This window comes from Rhagoletis pomonella, unplaced genomic scaffold (genome assembly GCF_013731165.1).
Source record: "Rhagoletis pomonella isolate Grant_MI unplaced genomic scaffold, Rhpom_1.0 Rhpom_scaffold_00008, whole genome shotgun sequence".
NCBI lineage: Eukaryota > Metazoa > Arthropoda > Insecta > Diptera > Tephritidae > Rhagoletis > Rhagoletis pomonella.
In genome coordinates, this window is record NW_023458562.1 from 27,526,121 (window position 1) to 27,546,918 (window position 20,798).

The window sequence follows — 20,798 nt, forward strand, 5'->3', positions numbered from 1 at the left end:
AAATAAAATAAAATAAAATAAAATAAAATAAAATAAAATAAAATAAAGTAAAACAAAATAAAATAAAATAAACAAAAATAAAATAAAGGAAAACAATTTAAAATTAACAAATAATCAGAATATTAAAAAGAATCAAAAAACAGAGACTATAAAAAATTATAAAGAAACAAATGAAGTCAATTTCTTGATTTTATATTCCTAGCAGGTAGTTAGGTGAGTATTTTATTTCGCTTGGTTTAGTGAAGCAGATTGGTGGTAAATCAACTGGCATTAATACATTTGAATCAACACAATGCCGGCAGGCGGTTTCTGTGGCCCAAAGGTGCCAGCAATGGGACTATAAGAATGCAATACTGGGAACCAACCTAACAGTTGTGATTTCGCAGTGAAGGGATAGAGTGGGAGGTAAATGTACATTATGGTGTTTAAAAAAGAAATCTAAAGTCGCATACCAGGATTGTTATATACCGAAAAAATATACTCCCTTTTTTTGAAATCAGAAAATATTTAGACGTCGCTCAAAGCACTCAAAGTTTTCCATGTATTTTATTTATGTTCATACATATACATATGTATGTGGAAAAAAACAATTTCAATATAAATTGAATATTCTGATCGAAAAATATTGAATTTCGAGAATTCTGTACCATTTCTATGAAAAAATTTCTTTGGAAAACTTTGAGCGCTTTGGCGACCTCTAAATATTTTTTGATTTCAAATAAAAACCAAGGGTGGAGTTTTGCAATGAACTTCTATGTAGTGTTGGAAAAGAAAAAAAATGACACAAAAACAGTTAGCTTTAGCGAGACATACTTAATAATAGGTATGGTGAAGTGATGATATAAATATATTAAATAATCATTTATTTCCGCTTCAAAGTAAATAATAATCAAAGAACAAAATGTTTGGTTTTTATTTTTTATGAAACAAATAGCTGAAAAATGCTTTCAATAATTTTTGATTGCTTGCTTGTGTATTGCGTTTTTGGTTCCATTGCGAAAAAAAATCCAAATAAAACCAATAAAAGAGTAGAAGTCTTCGGATGTGACCCGCACTATTGATTATGTTCCAAACGTTTTAAGAACCATGATTCGAAGCTATGAACCTGCAATATCTTAGCACAGGGAAAGGTAATTCCACTCATCTGGTTGATGTCCCCGCGAAGATCAGGGTTAATATGGGAGCGACGTCAGAAATGCGTTAGACGAAGCGAAATTCCACATGCGATTATTTAGATCTTGGTCGAGACGAGCACTGTCATTCATATTACTTTACTAACATCTACTACTTTACGCCTACTCCTACTTAAAATTCCTCAAACAGCTTAAAATAGGTGTGATATCTAATCTCACGGGGTCAATAGGAATAGGACAGTACCCGTCCTCGCCAGAATTGTAAGTTACGGGTTTCACGCCTAAGAGGATCTACTTAGCGTCACGAATTCACACTTGGTCGCAAAGAGCTTGTACATGGCCTACTTTTGGTCAGAGTTTGCTAGGCTAAGAATAGAAGTTCGAAGGCAGTCTAATATACTTTAAGCCTCTACCTCTTCCCTGTTCTTTTTTTCGAAATCACTGTACCATCGGAATATAATAAGGATATATCCTGAATCTTTCGAAAGGCAAGTCAGTTGCTCCTGGGCTAATTTAGCGCTAAATGTGAGTGGATATTGGAGTGGAGTTCGAATGGAAATCGGCTATAAAAGTATTCACCTTGGAACCCGCTGGTCGTAATAGCGGAATAGGAAGGGCCCCACTGCGAAGGAGAGACCAAAGGAAGCGGGACTTGGCATTTACAATTGGCATTAACAATTGGCGTCAGTGGACACAGAAAAGAAACTACTGGCGTGCTTTCTTGAACTCAGCCAAAATCGCTTAGGCAGTTAGAGCATAAAATAAGAAGAAGACGATTGAAGTAGATACACGAAACCACAGCTAAACTTGGACGCGTCCGCTAAGCAGTTCAAACATCTTTCCACCTAGCTGAAGCCTCTCACCCACTTTAATGGCTTTGAGTGGAAAAAGTTTTACTTGGAGCCAGAGCAGACCCATTGCGATCTATATTATCGTGGAAAGTTAATATGTTCAGTAGAAACCGGCTTCAGTCGAAATTGGTCTCCAAAACCGTGGCTAGAATACGAATAGCCTCAGGTGGGTCACTTAGTCTAACAAGAAGTTGGTCAGTTGCCTAACTAACGCTAACTTTTCCATCGAATTTCATGAAATGAAAATTTCATAGGGCCAGCAGAAGGATCTTATTATGTGCTTTTATGTGACCGTTTAAGGCTACTTAATCCCTTTTCTTCTATCTTCAATTTTGGATTTCAGCGTCAGTGGGCATCGTCAAATTGATTCTTCTCCGTAAGCTCTATGTAATATTTGTGGATAATATCCAAACAGATCGCACACCTACAGATGTTATAGTAGAAGATCATTTAGAGAAAAGCTAAGAGATCATTATTCCGAAGGATTCCATGACGTAGATATAAGACGTACCGCCACACAGTTTTGTCACAAGGCATGCATAGGTTAAACCTGACTAGAATGGTTTCGTCTTCTAGACTGGCAGGATGTTATTAAAAGACTTCCACATTTCGAGAAAGATACACATTTTTAGTAGTGCGGTTTTCTTGAATCAAACCTTATTGTTAGCCTCTGAAGTTATTAATAACGATCCCGAAGAATACGAAGTTCTACTAAGTTCAGACAAATCAGTCTCGAAGCCCTGGCAATATACCTATATATCATGCAACTATCGATGTGATTCAGCCAATAACAGGTGTAAGGTGTATCGCAACAGAGCGAGTTTAGTCCTGTCCGGTCTAGAGGTTTGAGTTAATTTTAAAAAGTTTATCGATCAGACCAGGCGAGAGTTTTTAATGGGGCACTTTAGGTAATGCAGCGTTTGTTGGATTGTTGGTAGCCAAAATGGAGTTTTCTACTGCCGCTTGGTTGATTGCGAAGTAAGGGTCAAAGGAGCACATTTAGCGACATATCCGTCACCATACATCCATAGCACATTCCACCAACCCACACAGTTGCGTTCAGGGCTGCCAACTTGGCTCAAACCATGCCATTTTTTGGCCCTATTTTACTTCAAATGGCATTTTTTCAAAAAAAAAAAAAAATATTTACATTTTTGTGTAATTCTTTTTCTCAACTAAAATTTTCTAATTCCTAAAGGTTATTCAACTGGTTCATCTCATTTTATCATTGCACTTTTGATTTGAAAATATGGTTCTTATTTTATTACTAAAGAGGAAGGGTTAAAAAGAATGCCACCTCTTTTAGCACTTTTGTTTTTCTATTTGGCACATATTGGCACTTTTCCTATTCACAATATGGCACCTCATAGCTAAGGATAGTTGGCAGCCCTGGTTGCGATTGTGGCATGAAGGTTAACAAATGCATATATAGTCATGCACTATATATTCCCATGCAAGCAGACATTCGTACAATTTCCTATCGTCAAATAGAAGTAAATATGTATATACATTAGGGTGGTACTTAAAAATCAAATGAAATATTTTTTTTCAATCTCATCCCCTCAATCGGTAACACCACGGCCATAGATACCACATATAAATTTTGGTCCCGATTGGAGACGGTAAAGGCGTCTTAATAGGGTAATCTGTACTTTGACCATCGACACCAAAATTTATATGTGATATCTTCGACCATAGTAGCGTCGATGTAGGAGTTGAAGCTTAGGAAATCTGAAGCAAAAATTTGCTTTCTACATTTAAGAACCACCCTAAAATATGCATATACATATGTGAGTACTACATATCCGCATAGCACGCATAGGGATAATAAACGATTTTATTCTTCACAGTTCAATGAGTTGTAGTTTGATTGTCCAGCGAATGAGAATCTGAATGAATGCATGAATGAATGAACGCATGACTGAGTGCTAGCCTGTTCCAATTGTTTTTCTCGGCTTTCGATTTCTGTTGTTTTTCGCCTTTTTTGAGTAAATATAGTTGGCTTGTGCCTATTTTCAGCATGTTTTTGGTTGTTGTACGTTTTATTGCTGTATTTGTTTTGGGCAATAACTATAACTGCCCACGCACCTATCTATGTATATACCTACATACATACATACTTACATGCCAGCACATGCATAAATGAGCACATGAATGATTGTGTGTATGGTTGAATGGATGCATGACTGTTATCGTTGTATTACGTACATTTCATTAAACAACAAAAAAAACAATAGAATAGTGTACGAGCGCCCGCGCCCGCGCCCACACACACACACACATGCTGAAGCAAGTTTTATGGAGTCCTTCATGCATCAGAGTTTTTTGTGTTAAAGTATCGGTCGTTCTGCTATATACATACATACATGCATTTATATATACTCACTCATACATACATACTAACATATGAATGTAATGTTCCATGTTTAACTGCAACCCAAAATTGGGTCATCAGCAATTTGCTGCGTCTGCAACAGCATTGATTAATACTTATGAAAGTGTTTGTACATATGTATGTATGAATGTGTACATATATCTTGTGCACAAAAGTCTTTATTTGTATGCATGTTTTCATGCCTTTGTTCATTGCTCGCATTTCTCTTAAACGCTTCACTCTCCCCGCCTCTCCTCCACCTCTTTGCACCCACTCACATTCATCTATTATTCTACAACATGGTTTAGTCTAATTTGCTGAAGTCTTTTTCTATTCAGCCATGTTGGCCTTCATTGATTCTACTCCGATTGTTCTCATGTTGTGGGTTGCGGTTCTTTGTTGCATGTTCGATTAGGATATTCTTCCTTTTTTTCTTATTAATGACATTTTGAAATTTGAAATGCTGCCGAAGCGAAAAAAGTAAAAAAAAACCTTCCGGCTTCACCCTCAGAGTGATTAATGAATGAACTGCATATTAAAAAAAATATATAATTATGTGTGTACACTTGTAATACTATACAAGTGAATTCATTGAAAAGTGAAAGCTTTAAAGAGGCAAGAAACTTTAAGCTTGAATTGAAAAAAGAGGCAAATGCAAAAAAATTCCGCACAGGGAGCAAGCATAGCTAAAATTTATGATTTTTCAGAAACCTAAGCCGGTCTATAAGAACTCTTCTTTGAAGGGAAGAAAACAATTTTGTGCATTCATTTTGTTTAGAGAACTTCGCAGACGTCTCTTTAAGTTTTTCGCACACAGCGAGCTCAAAGCTTAGCTGAGAGCAGAACTAGGAACAAACATAGTCCAAGAATTCCAAAGTGAGATTAGTAGCATGCTGATTACTTAAAGTCACAGCTCAGTCTGTTTGTTGAGCGCTCGGTCTGTTTGAGACCTTGGTTTTCACTGTGCCATTTCACTTTTTTTCGGTGGAAAGGTCTCCATAAATCCACTAAAGTGTCGAAAAGTCTCGAAAAAGTCTAAGGATTCTGAATAGTCCCACAAAAATCGCGAAAAATACTGAAAAGATAAAAAAAAATCTCAAAGAAACTCTGCGAGCAGTGATTTATTTTTCGATAAATTCCAGAAAGCGCTGATTTCCTTTTGTTAAAGTCGAAAAATATAATGTGAAATTCCGACATAATCTCAAAATCTACAATTAAAAAGCAAAACGCCAAGAAAAACTCCTGAAGAACAAGGTCTTGTTTTCTTTTATCAAAGTCTAGAAAAAAAATCAAAAATCCCCACAAATCCAAAAAACAACGAGAAAATCTCGACAAATTTCCGAAGACCCTTAAGAGAAAGAATTCTCGCTGAAAATGTTTACGGGAGCTTAAGCCGCGAGCATGCTGGCAAAAAGTATTGGTACAGCAAATTTTTCACAGTATATGCAACAATTTATTTTCTAATATTTTTCCGCTAATTTTTAATAAAAATATGGTTTTTTCTACAACAAAAAATATAAAAATATAACTCCTAAACTTTATGCAAAACTCACGAAAATTCATTAAATTTTCATAAAAATTTTAAACTTTTTAATCAGTTTTTTTGGATTTTTTTGAGTATGCAGATTTGTAGCCCAATTAATTTTATTATAATAAAGTACAAGTTTAAAGTAGCTAGGAATTACCGTTGATTTTTGGAATTTTTTTCACGCAGTCTCTTCCATACAAAATTTTTTTTTCAAAATACTTTATATGGAAACAATGCAAAACACCTTAAAAAAAAATTTCAAAAATCAATGCGATTTTCGACTAACTCAGAGCATGAATTTTTTTACTAGAATTTCCAAAAAAAGCTGATTAAAAAGTTGAAAATTTGCTGAATTTTCGCGAGTTTTGCAAAGAGTATAAATGAAAATAGTGGAAAAAAGCAAACGATAATTTACAAGGCGTACTTAGCACGGTGCATAGGCAACTGGCTGAATCAGTGGGATCGTCGGTTTGAAGCCTACTGAAAGAAGTCTGATGAGGAAATGTGGTGATTTCTGAAATAGCTAACACTTCCACCATTTTTTTCAAATTATTGTTGCTTTTCCACAATAAATTTTCATTAAAAAACGACCTCGAGCTCAATAAAAATTGTTGAATATATTTGTTATAAGGCCAAAAAAATAACAAAAACTTATAGAAATTATGTTTTTATGTTTTTTTCTTGTAGGATGAACCATATTTTTATTAAAAACTGGCGGAAAAATATTAGAATAAAAAATTGTTGCATATATTGTGAAAAATTTGCTGTGCCAATTCTTTTTGCCGGCAGTGTACAAATACAACATGTATTCGCATATTAAAGATACTACTTTTCCGTACTTTTTCAAATACATAAAAAATTTGCACGTTTTCTTTGCCTGAACTGCAGCTTCTTCTACTATATTTATTCTCTGAAAAGCATAAAATTGACTGCACCTTTTGCCAAACAATATTTGCTTCACTAAACAAATATAAACAAAATACAAAAACAAACACAGATAGAAGCAAATACGTTAGCATTCGACGCAGTCTATTTGTGTAACTTCAATCAGCTTGTTGCACATTTTGTTGCGAATTCGCTAAAGTCAAATTGAATTGAGTAAAATTGCACAAATAAATTTTATTTTTTATTTTTTTTTGGAAGATTTTGCTTGTATACATTTTTATTATTATTTCAAATATAAAGCAATAAAAAGAAAGCACAGCGGAGCAGAGCGTAGCAATAGATACTTGAAGACTTGTTGTTCATATTCGTATAATGCGGACGGACGCATTGAAGGAATGGCTAGGCCACTTCGCTGCTGTTGTAACGCAGGCCAAATGCAACTTCATTCGAACATAACTCCACTCAACTCAACTCCACTACACTCAACTGGAGTCAACTTAACGACGATGATGAAGGCACAAGACGATTTTAGAAGAGCAAGCATGAAGAGGGGCAACCAGGGGTAGAAAGTCCATGAAGTATAGCAAATGGAGTGCTGAGGGCTAAAGAGGAGTAGAAAGCAGTATATACGAGGAGCTAGTAGGCATGAGGTTCGAATGCAAGGCACTGGAGTGGAGTGGAGTGAAGTGGTGAAATAAAGTCGTTGTATAATACCACACAATTCAGCGCTTGGACAGCCCATGAAACGACCAAGGACGTAACTGGTGAATGACCAAAGCAATGTCGAGTGGTCGTCTCCACTTAACATAGAAAACTCTCAAAAAGAAATCGTTCTTCGGCATCGAGCGCACAGCGTGGAGATACATATGGCGAGCGCTACTACTTCATATGCCAAAGCAATGCGCTTCATCAATTGCACAAATAGCTGGAGCAAATAAAGTTGGGTGATGCTGCTGGCCGCTTGGCGCTTTCGGTCAGCATTTAGTTGTAGTTCCCGTTGTAGCAGGTTCCAGCGTGTGGAGTTGCATTATAGTTGGTGATGAAGTGAATCGTGAAGTGAATGCTGACGCTTTGTGCAAGTACAGACATGTATGCATGAGTATGGCGCTGTGTAAAGCTACGAATGTTTTTTTTTGCTATTTGTTGCTGTTTGCTTTAGTTCGACTTGCAACAAACTTGTCATCGAATTGAAAATAAAAATTGCTATTCAATGATTGAATCAATGAAAGAATGACTGGCAAGACTACGCGCTGGGGTCGGAATTGAAGCTGATGCGATGCGAGCAATAACCCCTATAAATAGCGAACAATGAACTCAGCATGACTTATTTAGTTGGCGATATTTTTGATTGCTTCTTGAAGAGAGTATAATTTATCAATTCGACTTAGACGCAAAGTTTAGTCTTTATAGTTCAACTGAAAGGTGATTAAATTCGAGAAGTCAGGAGCCTCCAGGTGAGTTTCACGTAATATCTAACACCGATGGATCAACCTCCAAAGCGCGGTCGGTACCCAGTATTCGATGAGTACTGGAGGATATTATTTAGATCAAACTCCACCCCCAAAGAAAATATCTGCTAATCTTCTAAAACAAATTGAGCTATGTCTGAATAAAGGAAGACTATTTTTCTTTTGTGTGAATAATGTTTTTTTTTTGTTATAAAAATACAGCTCATTATCTATCAAAAGCCATTTAAGTAGGTACAAATTTCACCCTTTGTAGAAAAATTAGAGAAATTCTACAGAATTTTACTATAAAAATTAACTTTTTTACGAATTAAAAAAAAATCTCAGTATTCAGTTTATTGTCCATTAAAGTTTGGCTAAATAAAGTGCAAGTATCAAGTGGCTAAGTATTCGCGATGGTTTTTGATTATTTTTTTTTGCCGATGGAAAATACTTTGTACGGAAGAAAATGCCTGGCACCGTCAGTAAAAAAAATTATGAAAAATATACGCGAATTATTAGCCTCTTGAATGGGTTATATATTCCGAAAATTGTTCATAAAAATATTGTTGTTGTTGTCAAAGTTTGTTGAATTTTTCTGCTGTGTTTTATAAAAAACTAGTCAACAATAACAAACAAAAAAAAAGTAGAAAAAATGGTGAAAATACTGCGTCCCTATTTTTTCACATGACTATATGCATGTATATGCACGGGTTATGGACCTCACCCTCTTCCCATCGGCGCGGAGTCCAGTACCTCACTGCAGTGTAGGTCGTGTCATTGTCCTCCAAGGAGAAGGGGATCATCCGGCTTCTGAAACCAGGAAAGCTGGAAGATCTTGGAAAATCAGATGGTTCGCTATCTCCCACTTATCCCTTGTGCTGCAGGTTATGAATGCGCTTCTCCTCCCCAACTTGAATTCGCATCTGCCCATTACCGCCGAACAAGATGGACTTCGTAAGATGCATAGCAAAACAACAACACTGAACGCCATTACAGAAGATATAAGTGGGTGGTCTGAACCAACGTCGACTCATTGTTGGGAATGACTTTTCGGAAGCCTTCGTCACAATCGATCTCGCGACGTTCTTCTAGTTCATCCTCTAATCAATTAACTGGGCGGACGCTAGTCATCGGACAAGACAAGGCATTGATAAGCCTTCTCGAGATGATCACTGGCTGCCTTTACGACTTTGCTAGATTCTTTTTCATCATAAACAGATAAATGTTTACGTCTAAACCTCCGCCAGAACCCTCACAGTCGATGTTGAGTTACAGATGGACGGCACGGAACATCGGTGCACAGTTGATACATTTACAAGGTTTGCATAACGTTGTTTTAGTTACCTACAACTAAGAAGGCTAGAAGTTGACAACGCGGCTGGGTGCCTTCAATAAGAAACAACCAGCCAAGTGGTGAACGTCTAGTCGCGTTTTGTTGAAACGTATCCAATCGACACAGCACGCTACTTAGGCCTCAGGCTCTCCGAATATGATGATGAAGATGACTACAACGGGCGTAAGCCGAGGAGAAGTTGATTCTTACTTCTACTACAAAAAAAAAGCAACAACAACTATTACCCTATATTTTTGGCTACTGCTCGCATGAAGTTAAATACTTGACCCCATACCAAAAGCTGATTTTCATTGCAATGCAAGCAACGCAACAGTTAAAAGTTGGTCAAGCAATCAAATTGTATTGAGGTAAATAGAAACGATAAAAATGCCGTAAAAATAAGGAAGAAAACTTTCTGGATTAAATAAGTCAGTCCATCCGTCAGAAGCTGGCTTGCGTACTTAGGCAAGCAAAACGATTGGGACAAACAAACGCCCAAATAAATAACGAACAAATAAGTTAACTAACGAGCTATGCGAGCAACTTCTGAGAAGTGCAGCAACTACTTGCTGTACGTAGTGGCTCTCAATTCCAATTCTGCTCACCTAACAAATCAATTGATTAGTTGTTGTAGAAAGCAATCTTTTTGCAGCAAGTTGCTTTCATTTAGTGCGACTCACCGACTAGCTCTTATCTTCAAAGGTACTACTCATAAACTGCTCCCCCCTTCACTTCTCTTGTTAAGGCAATGTTACATCAAAAAATCAATCAAAAGTTTTTCATAGTGGCTACTTGCAAAAAGTCTGACGAATTCTTGCGAGTCGCCGTGTCGTCTGTCATCAATCGGGCTCAGTGAAGTTCAGTCAGTTCGCCACTTGCTTCATTCAGGTTATGTACGCTTCATTGAAATTGTACTGCGCTAAGGCTTTTCAATTGAAGTTTTCTTCTACCTTGGCAAAATTGAAATGTCACAAAGCTCATTTTTTCTATTAGCTTTTTATTGATAAGCAACTCCTCTTATACCCAGCAAAGTATGAAAGAAATGTGAGTTTATGCAGCAGCGGCTTGAATTTGTTGAGGCAAATTTTTTACACGTGTAAGAAGCGTAAATTTTTTCTGTTCAGATAACGGAAGAAAATATAGAAAACTTGGAATGTCCTGAAAATTAGCGGACGCTGCAGAGTGGTTCAAAATTGTTCAGAATTCAGTGGAGGCTTTATTTGATTTGATTTAATGAAAGCTAATAAAATTTACAAGAGACCAGTTGAGCCCAATTTTTGAATTTTGGTTTGTTTGTATTCAATTCTTTAGTGAAAAGTGCAGAGAAAGTAGCAATTTTGAAGAAAATCGATTCTTCTGTTCCTGTTAATGAAGGTTACACAATAAAAATTGGTTGAAAAAAATTGTATGGTTCGCCCAAAACGAAAAAAAATCATAAGACAAATTTAAATACTATAAAAAAAATTAAAAAAAAAAAATTTTGGAAATTTTTTTTTTGAATTTTCAGAAAAATTTGTATTTACAATTTTTTAGTGGAGGTGCAGAGATTGCCATATTCTCTTCTGAATTTCTCCTACTGGTAAAAAATTTTGTATAATAAAAACTAGTTGAAAATATTTGTAGGCGTTTTCAAAGGGGGAAAAAATAAAAAAAAAAATAAAAAATTTTTCACAAAACCAAATTATTTTTTTTGGTTTTTATAAAAATTTAAAAATATGTATAACAAACGCCTTTATTTCCATAAAAGTATTAAAAACCAACGCGACCTCTTAACCATTTGAAAATTGCATTTTATTATACTAAAATTGAATGATCTATAAAACTGCATACCCAACATTTTTTGGTGAAAATTTTTTTCATTTAAATATTTTCGTTTGAATTTTTTTATTTTCATTTTAGAGGAGCTCTGCAATTGTTTTAAACTAGTTTTTATCATGTAACATTTATTATCTGCAGCAGGAGAATCGAATTTCTTCAAAATTACTACTTTTTCTGCACTTCACTAAAAAATTCAATATAAACATGGTCTCTTGCAAATTTTATTAGCTTTCATTAAAAAAACGAATAAACGAATTGAGTGAAAAATGAAGGCTTCAGTGAATTGTGAACACAAAATGCCAATCCTGAACCACTCTGCGCTCTGAGTTAAGGTAGTAGCGCGTGCTTAACTAGCAGAATGAAAATGAATATGAATTTTCTTCATACTTTTTTTTCGTGAATTTTTCCGGTGTTGTAAAAGTAATTATACTATTCGGATCGGAGAAGACTTCTACAAATCGAAGATCATAAAAATCGTTTCAGCCATGCAGGAGTTATAGATGGTGTAACAATCAGACTTTGTTTTATTTTTAAAGATTACATTTTTTACTTAGGTAATATTTTTTTTAAATTTGATTTTGTATTACATTGAATTCCATTTTTTATATTATTTATATTATTTGTATTAAATTGTGTTTTATGAAATTAAATTTAAGCCATTTCTCAGTCAAGTTTTGATTTTACTGTTAGCTAAGAAACTAATTTTCAACTAAAAATCTGTAAAAACATTTTTTTTTTGTAAATTTAGTTTTACAGTTAATTCCATTTATTTTTTTTAATTCAATCAAATTTAATTAAACCAAATAAAATAAAAATTTGTTTAATTTTTTTTTTCATAAAATTTAATTTAAACCATTTCTCTCTCAACTTTTGTGTTTAATGTTAGTTAAGAAACTAATTTTCAAACTACAAATCTGTAAAAACATTATTTTTATGTAAGTATAGATTTACATCCAACTTCAAATATTTTACGCTTTCCATTATCAGTCCCTGTAGGCCTGTTTTGTGCCACAAAAACATGCCAGAGCACTTACAACACACACACAAAGAAACAGGCAGTTATAAGTACAGCCAAACAGACAAATTACGAAACGATTACTTAACCCACGGCTGGTCGATTACAATGGCATCAATTTGTGGCCAAAGTGGAATACAAACAAATTTCCGGTCGAACAGAGAAGCAAGCAGCAACAGCAAAAACAAGTGCATGTCCACAGGCACACAAACACACACACATATACGCTTAACCAACATTGAATATCAGTACATCAGTAAGCAATTGAAAGTAGTGACAAGTATGCACAAAAAACAAAAGCAGCAACAAGGCAGAAAACTGTGTTACCACAACAGCAAAAACAATCATAATGCTATGGCAACAGCAATAGCAACAACAACCACCAGCACTGGCCGTCAACTGAAAAACACTAAATTCCGTTAGTGGTCAACAACAGTTTGATGGAAGACTAAATGACCTACTGAGCCGCACACACACAGCGCTGATGTATGGGTGGTATGTATTGCTAAAGTTGTTGTTGTCGTTGTTGTTGCTGTTAGTGCTAAAGGCTTACACAAGTTCACACGAATGAAGGCCACCAGAACAGGTGTGTGGGAACAATAAAGCCAGGAAATACAGACATACCCAGTAGGAAATTTCGCAAACGACTAAGTACTAAAATACGGCTAACTGTTGGCCATTTATTGCGGCGAACTTTGAATTATTTTCAAATTTATGCAGTACTCAGCCGAAAAGCAGTGTGCAATATTTTTGCACAAATGATATAAATTGTTTTTTATTGAATGCGAGAACACATGCATTTGAGTAAATTAAAGTGATAATTACACTGAATTTTTTGTGCGCATCGGATGCCACTGTTCAATTGCTGTGTAGAAATGCTCGCTGATTCCGAAAAGTAAAGTACATTTCTTTTCTATAGACAACTTGCGAAAAATATTTGCAATTTACCGATATTCAGATAAAAAAGTGGATATATAGCAAATCAAAGGCAAAGGAATTACTTACAAATGCTTTATGCATCACTTTTCGATGGGTCTAGCAGTTCTAAAAAAGTAGTCAGGACCCGGAAATAATCGTTATTTTGATGGATTTTTATTTTAAAGTCTTGCAAAATTATAAATTTTGTATTAATATTTTTTAAGATCCTTTTAATCATTATTTTATGATTTTTATTTTTTCGATAATTTGTAAACGTTATTTTATAATATTAATTTTTTTTCGTTAAAGAATAATAGTTATAGGATTTTTATTTTTCCGATTATTTTTAATCGTTGTTTTATGATTTTTATTTTTTTCGATCAAATAATAACCGTTATTTTCAAATTTTAGTTTTTAGATCATAAGAGATTTAAATCGTTATATAAAAGTAGTCTTTATAATTACGGTTAAAAATTATCGAAAAGATCAAAAATTATAAAATTACGATTAGAGAATAAAATAACGTTAAAGATGACCGAAAAAGTAAAAATCACATATCCAATAATGATTAAAAATGATCGAATTTTTATCATAAAAATTAAAACGGTTCGGTCTCTGAAGTTAACTAATCGTTCCAAATTTTGTTTTATGAAAAAATTAAAAATATTCAAAATTGAACAGGGAAAAAAGTCGGAAAAATAACCGAATTTTCGTAAATGTTTTACATCTTTAATAAAGCCGTTTTTTTTGCAAAAAATGAAATTAATTTGTTAACCAAGAAAATCCATCAGATTATCAATATTTTAAAATTTATTACAAATAACAAACTAAAAATATTGTAGGGTGTAAAATTATACAAAAAAAAGCCGAAACACGTAGACCTAACTTTGAGTCGTAGTCGACGGATCGGTAAATCGTTTTTCTAGATCAAGTCATTTTCCCAAAATATTTTCATTTTAAGTTTGCATTGAGACTGAAAAAATATTAAAATTTTAACATGGGAGCTGTTACTCATACGCCTTGTACGAGTACATACATATGTACTAGTAAGGCTATGTACGTTATGGCGTATGAGTAACATTTCTTGATTCCATTTCATAAAAAAAATGATGGCACACTTGCATTTGAGCATTAAAAGTTGTTTATTTATCCGTCGATTTTCATCGTCAGTTGCTTGATTTTTTGGCAAAAGAAGAGACTAATAGAAAAAAAAAAATAAACAAAAAATAGTTTTTTTTTTGTTTTCTCCTTGTTAAAGTTTGATTTTTTTTTTGAGAAAAAAAGTTAAAAATACATATCTTGGAACAATGACCTGATCTGGAAAAACGGTGTACAGATCCGCAATCTACGCTCCAAATCCAGTTTACGTGTCTCAAAACTTTTTTTTAGATATTAGTTAATCTGAAAGAAGTATAAAAATCGATAGTACCAAAAACATTTCAGTATTAATCAGCACACTACAAACCATCTTGTAAATACTGAGTTTGTAGTTAGCTAAAAAAGATATTTTTAGCGACATCATTATGTAAAAGTAGTGAGTTAAAGTAGTGGAGCCATAGTCACCCCCTTTGAAAAATAATGAACTTATATGTAGTGCATTTGTAGTTAGTTAAGTTCCCTACAGGGATGTATGTATGCGAAATGCTGTGCGGGCGATTATTCCAAGGGAGCAGCATTGCGGCGTACGCTTCCGACTGGCGACTGCCAATTGCCGCCTGCTGGCTGTGGTCAGTTTTCGTGCAAAAGCAATTCAATTCAAAGTAAATTCCCAGTACAATATGACAAACTATTTTGGCGCATACATATACTCTCATGCATACACACACACACACACACATAGGTATGCCTTAATATGTTGGCAATGGTGGTTACACTTTATACATAGCAGCATACTTTTGGGCATTGCTGCCTTTTAATTGACTTACTGACATGCACACACACACACACGCAAATGCTGGGAATTGTCGAAAGTCACACTCATACAAGCTCACCTTTTGAAAAGATGTATGTAAATGTCTAAACAAATCTCCGTGCAACAAACAAAGTCTCTGATTGTCACTGTGATCGATGTGTTTTGTCTGGTTTGTTGCTCTTCGAATGCGGTTGAAATTGTTTTCGTAGCCGATTTATCGAAATAGTGACACAAAAACATATACACACACACATGCTGGTATGCCAGTGTATACATATTTAATTGTTACAAATTTTCATTAGACCCAAAACAAATTTAACGCTTCATTGAGGTGATAATGAACTGCACGCCGACTAGTTTTGTACTGTTGCATAGGCCCATATGTATTTGCGAGTATATGTGTGCTTTGGTGTACATGTTTTGCAAGTTAATTAGTTTTGCTTGGTTCTATTTAATTGGATTTAAATTTGTTGTGCATATATATAAGGAATAGTTGTTTTTTTTGGGTATTTTTGTTTTAATCTGCTTATATATTTGGCTTAAATCTGAATTGCTAATCATTGAATTAGCCGTAATGAGGCAATGAGATCCATAGTAGCCTATTTATGTACATTTAAAAGAAAAAACGACATGTGATCCCATGTCATATTCTCACGATATAATGTGAAGATAGCTGAAATGAGTTTCGTATATTTTATCAAGGTACATTTTACTTCTGTGCCAACTACCACCAATTAGAAATGACAAGTCCTTCTCCACCTGGGGTCTACTCTGTAATGCTATTCGAAAAGAAGGCCATTCGGTTTCGAATACTTGGCACTATGAATTTGTATTAGTCCGTTTCGACTGACGAATCGCATTGAATTTCGAATTGCAATATAGAGTAGGCCCTAGGGTTTTCTATCACAGAGTAGACCTCGCTTTTACTTTTCTACTACTAGCGAGTTAGGAGTTTAATACTTTCAGAGCTGGAGCGTGTTTATCCATTGGTAGGGCCGAGCCAGTAGAGCCGGTGCATTTTCATCCGTCCCACTATGTCTATGTCATTTAAAGACACATTCTCCGGCGTTAAACTTCCGAAGAATCTTCATCATCCACGTTTTTGCATCCTGTACCAGTATCGTTATTTTAACGACATATAAAGTGTGGTTTTCATATGACGAGAAGGACTCTTAATTCTCAATTGCCTACTCCGTCCCAACAAGCACTTGTTGCCAACAGCGATGCTTCGTTGGATTTAAGACTGGCTTTGTAATTGGTGATAATTCGCGTTCTAGGCGCTTTGCTTTTCTAGTGAAATTCGAGAAGCATAACTGCACGCTCTTATCGAAAATTATTCCTAATTATGGAAATTATTTCTGCGGTTCCCATTATCTTCTCCAACTAAGATTAAAGAAATCACAAGAAAGGGAATCACCTTGCAAATTCTGATGGAGCTGCTGGTGTAGTTCAACGCCTGTTTACACAGCCGTGTTAGTTTCTCCGAGGATACCAAAGTAGGCTGTGGAAATGCTCCCGCTATAATTTGAGCTTACTCGGACGATTGCCGAATGAGTCGTCGTAGTTATTGTTAGAGAAATTCATCTTTTTCTTGATACCTTCAGTAAGCAGTCGAATTTCTGTTTAAATTTTTAAGCGTTTTTACCATCGGTCATTCAAGCTCTTCGCAAAATGTGAAATGGGATTGCAGTTTTCTTGATATTTTTTTTTAACTCACAGAGCCTTCCGCCTATCTGAGCTGCAACAAGATGGAGCCAGCTACTAATGGTGGCTGCCCCGGTCGCTCTCTCAAGTTCTGAAGTTAGAAATCGCAGGCGAGGTTTCAAGATCTGGATCGCTTCCCCAAGTCCCATATCAGATTCCTTTCTAGCAAATTCGTCTGTTTCCTCAATTCCGGGGACACCCATATTCCCCCGGGACCCAGTAAAGATTGAGTATGTGTTGCTATAGAGATTGCAGAGATCCTCGACATTCCTTAACGCATATCTAGTTAGTTAGTATTTCCTCTATACTAATATATGATTGATTTGGTTACTCGTTTTTTTACCACAAGACAGTTTAATGGCTCTTCTTATACTGAAATCTAGACTATTATATTTAAGGCTCAAGCGAAGTCAATAATACGCAATCCGTTATCGGATGCTGCGTTATGGAAGCCAAATTTTCCGACCTTATGACCTAAGATTCCTCCTTTACTTCTTTTGTATCGGGATAATCGCTAATAGCAGAGATGTTTGTACGCCATAACCTTCTCCCCAACGAGAAGTAGGCGCAAATGAGTGGATTGTTGATCTTCAACTTTCACTTTGATGCAGATTTTGGAGAGACTCACCTTTAGCGGGCGATGATATCTCTATTCCACCATAAAATCCCACACAGAATTTGTGCTGTTATAGACGTCGCCGGGTCCCATATTTTTTCTACCCTGCCCTGCCCATCGCATTTCTTGGATGACGTTGATATCAGCCACTCTGAGAACATCAATCTACCGGGCATTGCAGGGGCATACCCTTATAAATCATAGTTCTTTTAACGTTCTCACCACGGATGTGATGCAAGAGTTGGAATTAAGTATTTTAGCTAAATATCCAGAAGCTTCATCATAGTTCACTGCACCAAGTGTTTAGACTGGAATTTTTTAGAGCAAATCTGGGAGGTTATTTTGTGTGTTTGCAAAGCTGCATTCTAGTATGGAATCAGCAGTGTAACTTAAATCATCCTTCATAAGCTCATAAGCACAGCTTTGGCTTTTTCTAGTCGGCTACATTTTAAGGCAATTGTAACGATACGAATAATTTCCAGCTCAGATATTTGCACACTTGGTTATTTCATTTACAAATAAGATAAAGTTATTAATTTGCCTTAAAAAATTGATTAATAAAAATTCAATAATTTGCAGACTTCATTTATTAATTAATCACAGAGTAAATGAAAGCAGAGCGAAAAAATTAGCAAATGAGAGGAAGAGATCATTTACAAGTAAAGGCAAAAATCAATCCAGCAGCAGAGCTAAAGTAAGCGAGTTAATGAAGATGTATATTACGCGCTCATGCATACAAATGTAAATTTATTTAAACATTAATAAATTGAGTTTTACTTGAGCATCTGAGCGCACGTGTATGTGTGTGTGTGCCTGCGAGTGGAGGAAAAATTAACACGCTTAACATGCAGCGTGCATGAGAAAGATCATCAGCCAGCAGCTGCAGTGGCGGTCAAAAATGCACGAATGGTGTTTCGTATTTAATATTTACAATGTTTTTCAAGCTAAGATTTTTTGGAATATTTTTTTTTTTAATAAAAACCATATAAATCACACTTTAAAAGTTTATACAGAATTTAGAAAAATTCCATGCATTTTTAGCAAAAAAAAAAAAAATATTAAAAGTCAATACGATTTTTTAGCTGCTCAAAACTAGCACTAATTTCACTAAAATTTTATAATCCTGCTAACTGCATACCCAAAAAATTTAAAAAATTCTGGAAGCTCGAAATTTAGATAAAAATTTGTGAATTTTTTCTAAATTCTGAATAACGTTTGAAAGTGTGATTTATATAATTTTTCGTAAAGCATGAACCATATTTTTATAAACAAAATTCAAATAAAATGATTGCTTGAAAAACGTTGTAAATATTAAATATGGTGTTTCGTTCGTCCAATTTTGACCACCACTGTACGTTTCTATGTAGAAAGCTGGTGTGAAAATCTTTTGCATACATAAATACATAAGTACATATATACATATATAAAAGTCCATATAAAATGTGTTGATAAGCTTATTCAATTTTTAATGTATTGCAAATCCACTTACGTCCATATGTACAGTATCGGTCATATCATTAGCACCGCCAATTCAAAGTGATATTGTTTGCCATTTATGTTTATTTATTTATTTTAAAGAATTTTCATTTAAAAAACTTTATTTTCTAACGAAATCCATATAAACTCAAGTTTAAAATTTTGTAGAAAATTAAAGAAAAAAAATAAAAAAATTATACCCAAATTGCAAACTTTTTTTTCAAATGTGTTAGAATTTTTTTGAGACCCCATTCAATTTTATTGCAATAATATGCAAGTTTAAAGGGGATAAAAATTACTGCTGATTTTCTTTTTCGCCGAAGGTACTGCGGTCTTCGTTCATACATATATATGAATGCAAAAAAATATATGTATAAAAATCAGCGTTAATTTTCAACAACTTTCAGCACTTTACTACATTAAAATTGAATGGTATATAAAACTGTGTACTCAAAAAAAAATATCCAATATTTCTCTGAGAAAATAGTTTGAAATTTGGATGGAATGGGTCGATTTTTTTTTAGTTTTCTGCAGTTTAAAACTTGCATTTATATAGGTTGTGCTGGAAAATGAACTGTATTTTAATTGAAAATTTCTAAAAATAAATAAATAAACATAAGTCGAAAATAATATCACCTTGAAATAGGGGTGCCAATGATATGATCTATACTGTATATATTTATTTAAAAGTGTCTTTGCTTGTTTGTACGGCGTGTAACGTGTACGTGCTTGTAATCGATGATGTGGTAATTTCTTTATAACACATTCAATTTAATCGCATTTTTATTAAATTAAAAGCAATAAACTTCTGCAGTGCATATATATGTATGCATTGATGCGATTGCTTGCATTGTGTATGTATGTTTATGTGCGTGTTATGACAAATCAATGTTGGCAAAATTAATGAAGTTTTCATTTGTTAATTTTTTTATTTTTCTTTAATTGCAGATGTGTTGCGAAAGCATGTCCAATGTATTAATATCGCTGAAATGAACTGAAAAAAAAACAACGTACACAATTGTTGGGCAAATGAACGACGTGGATACTCAAATGTTCATTCGTAAACGGGCTTCGCTTACGAAAGAATAGCCTGCAGGCTAGCCAAGGAAGCAAATGCTGGAAAAATTGAATCTTCCACGTATTTCTTAATAAAATAAGTTGATATACTTTTTTTTTAATAAATATTTTTTATAGAAACATACCTAACCTCTGATATACAAATTTGTATATTTTCCATACTTATGTACATACTTATATAGTTACGAAAATTAACTTTATTTAAGCCTACTCAAACATCTTTCGTTTTACGTAAAATTTCTAAGAGTTTGTTTTGCCCATCAGTTTATTTATTCAAATTTTCATGCAGATGGCAACCCAATTTTGACAATTTTCACAGGCAAACTTTAACTCTTATATTGCTAAACCCTTATTTACTCTAAAATTTTGATTTGACTCATGGCAACACTGTACAAAACTTTTTTCGTGCACAACAAAACTTTCCGATAAAAGTTTAAATTTGATCATTTTAAAAACTTGATATATATTTTTTTCAAACTTATACTTGTTTATTTGATTAGTAAGATGGTAAACAGGTGGCAACTTTTTCCAAAAAAAAATAACTTTATTTAAGCTGTCTCAAACACTAATTTTTTCGTGAAAAATTTAAGGTATTTTATTTTACCCAAGTTTTTAATGTTTAATTTTTCTCGCATAGGTGGCAACTCAGCTTTGTATCAAATTCTGAGAAAAGTATGCTGTATAGGTGTGTTAAAGACATTGCACTATTT

General features: G+C 34.3%; 1 long non-coding RNA gene across 2 annotated transcripts in view; it reads left to right on the forward strand.

Moving 5' to 3' along the window:
• LOC118745157 overlaps positions 1 to 20,225 on the forward strand; it is a 41,692-nt gene extending 21,467 nt beyond the window's left edge. For both annotated transcript variants that reach the window (XR_004993624.1, XR_004993625.1), the window contains one exon: positions 19,960 to 20,225. This is a non-coding gene — a long non-coding RNA (uncharacterized LOC118745157). The remainder of the gene's footprint in view (positions 1 to 19,959) is intronic.
• The last annotated feature ends 573 nt before the right edge of the window (positions 20,226 to 20,798 follow it).